Raw genomic sequence first — 4,168 nt, forward strand, 5'->3', positions numbered from 1 at the left:
TTTTCAGTTGTACATGTAGAGGACTATTCCATACACATACTGCAATCCTTTCCAGCTGCTGGGCGTCTCGTCAACTGTAGAAGTGGACAGAGCTATGGAGGCCCGCCTTCTGTATGGTGTGATGACACGAATTTACAAATGACTTGGTTTCGACGCCGCAATCGCTTACAGTTCATGATACACATCGTTGATGAAACACTGGGTACGCAGTAACACTGTACAAGGACATTCATGGCGATACATAGAATATGACGTTGAATTACATATGACATAAAGCTATTGAGTTTTCCGAAGAAAATCCATGAACACATGATGAAAATAGACACGTTAGTGTGAGTAGTTCTGGCGAAAAATATTAAAGGGACCCTCCCACCTTCAAAAAAGTTAATGAATTGGCATGAAAGTGATGTCCCTTGGTTCAGAAAGAGCGAAAACGAATATCTACCAAATTTCACCGAAAAATATTCACTGGTTTTCAAGATATTAGGCTTTTACTTTTGTTTACTTTTTGGGATCTCCCCTGTTACTAGCGACTTTATTTGGAAGCAATAATTTGGCAGCCTTAAAGTGCGGCAGACGTTGCGCGCAAAGCAGCGTATACCAACACGTGTTAACGATGGTTTTAGTCTAAGATTTAAAAATCGTTAGATCTCCGCTGACGTCACAAATTCTAAGGGGGCATTCCAATGCATTAGCCCCTTAGAATCCGAAAACTGCAAGTTTGAAATTCCACATCTTCGAATTAAAGCATTTTTCGATGTTGTGAGTGCCCAAGCCGGTATTTGCAGGCCATGGCCACCAATTTGGCTATCTCAACTCAAAACTAATGTTAAGGTGGGAGTGTCCCTTTAACCCGCGCCCCACTGGGGGGGGGCTATTTATAGCCCCCCCCCCCTCCCGTTTTTCCGCAATAACTTTCAAACCGCTTGACGGATCGACGCCAAACTTTCGGTACCTTTAGCTGCATCAATTTGACACCTTGTGTCAAAATTTGAACTTCGTAGCTACCATAGGTCGGCCGGAAATGACGTCAGAGTGACGTCATGTTCGTCCGATTTCGACGCAAAACATTGAACCACGGCAATCGCTCCCAAGAGCTCAGTTTTTAAGCTAGATCCAATTTCTTTGCATGAAAGGACTCAGAATTGACCGCGCTATCAAACTGCTATCTCGGAGTTTCAAAATTTCGAAAATTTCGAAAATTTTATATAATAATATTCAAAATTTATATTTTTGTATTTTTTTCAAAAAGTTTTTGACTTTTCGAAAAAAAAACCGGAATATATGTGACAGAACGCATGATCATGACTAACTCTAGCAAGTTTTAGCTAAATATCTTCAAAAATGGCCAAGTTATACGCATTATTGCAAAAAATTCACAATTATTAATTTTTCAAATCAATTTTTCAGTACGTATTTGACATCGTACACCAATATAAATGGCACCATCGTGTTCCTGAGCTCAAACTGCATCCAATAGACACCTTTTTTGTTGAAAAATTTTAACTTCAAAATTTGACCTTTTTTGACCTGAAAGTGACCTGACCTAAGCTAAATTCGACTCAAAATGACCTCGAATGACATAGACGACATCAAATTCGAAATCTATGGCCTAAATGGACCATAAAACATGTGTCACGTGACCGACGCATGATATAATATTTTCGTGACCTGTGATGACCTGACCCTGACCTGAAAATCAAAGTACAAGTTTGGTACCCTCAAGGTATCTAAAGCATCTGTTCACGAGTGTGGAACCCAAAAATGAGCATGATCTGACTTGTAAGACGGCGGCCAGAGCCCAAAATGTGAACAAGCCAAAATGCTAATAATTTTTACTTTGACCTGACCTGTGACGTCATCGGTGACCTCGAGGTCAATGAAATTAGGTTTCGCTCGACAGTTTTTCCGGGGCTATCAGACGCCGTTTGAATTTTGACGATCGGCCCAGTAGTTTCGGAGTTATGAATAGCCCCCCCCCCCCCCCAGTAGGGCGTGTTATACACAGACCCCAGTGGGGCGCGGGTTAATGTTGGACGGATTATAGTAAAACAGCAGCTCTAGCATTCACTTATTACATAATATTAGGTACATATTACACAGTGTTCTATGCAATGTTGATCCGAAAGCAGTCGGAAGTAGTATGGTTATGATAAGACAATTAATGAAGCTTTCCTCAAACAGCCCCTCCATGGCCTGATTGTTCACTTTTTCATGTGGTTGTCGTTCATTTATTAACCATGGCCTTGGTTTCACCTTATGATGGAGACGTGTCTTAGCACATTTTGAACGGCTTCACATTCCTTGCGGCAGGGTGTTTTGCTCCACTCTCCCCCGTGGCCGTGCATCATCAGGATCATCAGGATGCGGCATCCTCCTCGTGTGTACCTCACGCTCTGCCGTACCTCACGCTCTGCCGTGCATCCTGCGTCCGCTCCCGTACCCTCCATGTTTTTCTCACGTCCTTGGTCGAGTCCAGCGGCCTCTGACGTCTCTCAGAGGCCTTCTACGGTCTCAAAGACCTCTGACGACCCTATCACGGACCTTCGACGGCGGCCGCCCGGACCGCCGCGAACACCCTGACGCACAGTGTCGCTGTGATCACCATCCCACCCACGGCATACAGCAGAACGGCGGCGGCCGCCGGTCCGGCCAGCACCGGCACCTGACCGCCGGTCACGGCCAGCACCGCCGTGAGCAGCGCCGAGCCGGCGTCCAGGCGGCGACTGACCCCGAGCACCAGTGCGCCGCACGCCACATACAGCGCCAGCGCCGCCGCCGCCGGCAGGCACGAGCCGCGCCCGGCGTCACGGTCTGCTGGATAAGGCCGTTCCTCGGGTTGCGGAGGATCTTTTTGGAGGCTGGTGCTGCCTATGGCCGAGCCATTTTCGTCTCTCTCGTGATAGTCCGGTGCTAGTGACCGGGTAGCTGACGTGGAACGGACAGCCCGGAGCACCACTGGTCCATTCTCTGGCGCACCACCGGCCCCGGGTGACGACGGAGGCCCGTGGTCCTCGGCTTCACCCTTCAGCACCAGAGGTCCATTCTGTGGGAGTTCGGCCTCCATCGGCCTCTGCCGAGGTGTCTTCTTTCCCCTGTCTGCTCGGCCATTCTGATTGGCCGCATCCCGGTGACCTTGACCGGTTCGCGGCACGCCATTGGCTGCGGGCGGGTGGCCGTTGTGCGCCGGCACGGTGTAGACGGCGGGCGGCAGCGGGTGGACCTGCGCGCCGGCCGGTCTGCGCCGACAGCAGCGGCCGGCCGCCGCCCAGCGCGCCAGGTGCCGGCGCAGCAGGTAGACCAGCGTGGCGGCCAGGCTGACGGCGAGGGGCAGCGCCACGGCTACGGTGACGGCCAGCACGGCGGCGCCCAGCGGCGACCGGGCGGCCGGCCAGCCGGGCCCTGCAACACAGCGAGAGGCAGGTTAGACCGGCACTGCATCCTGTCGTGTGGTCCTCGTTGGGTCTCAACTGGATACACAGCGTTTCGCAAGACAGTTGGAACCGGAGCTATGGAAACTACGCATTTCTAGACACAGTCTTCTTGAATGGTTGAATCTCGTGAGCGTATCTAGCGTGCCGTTTTATTGGACATTTTCCCGCCGTTTTCGACCCCTCCCCTACTCCGCCTCCCTGGCCATCCAGCACAGTCCGGCAATTAAACGGACCGTGCTTGATATCGATAACGCTGCACCAAGCGACCACGCTTTCGAGCGTCCACGCGGTAGGTCCCCTGCACTTGCACATCTCTTCAAATACATTATGGCACCGACTGTTGCCAGAAGTAATTGCGCCTCCCCCTGCCATACACACTGCCTGCCGCACTCAAAATAAGTGTTGCAGATCGTGTCTATCCGGAGTCATTATGCTCCATTATTGAAGGCAGGTGTGGTGGAACTGGGCCCCACTGCACAGCAAACCGCTGCAGGGATCTTTTAATTGCTTTTATGGGCCCAATGGGACAGATCATTTAATGGTTGCAAAATGCACATATCATCCTCCAAATGACGCGGAGCTGCGATTCCCTAAGTAATGAATTATCGATCGTTTGTTTCGGGTGACGCCGCCGGCGCTATGGTGCCTTTGCTGTTGGCTAGGACTGCGCTGCGCTGAGGTCTACCGTCGGTACCGATTGGTGATTCTAAATTCACATGTTGACCTTGCTCGGG

Source organism: Amphibalanus amphitrite, unplaced genomic scaffold, assembly GCF_019059575.1.
Source record: "Amphibalanus amphitrite isolate SeventyFive unplaced genomic scaffold, NRLGWU_Aamphi_draft 000135F_arrow, whole genome shotgun sequence".
Lineage (NCBI taxonomy): Eukaryota > Metazoa > Arthropoda > Thecostraca > Balanomorpha > Balanidae > Amphibalanus > Amphibalanus amphitrite.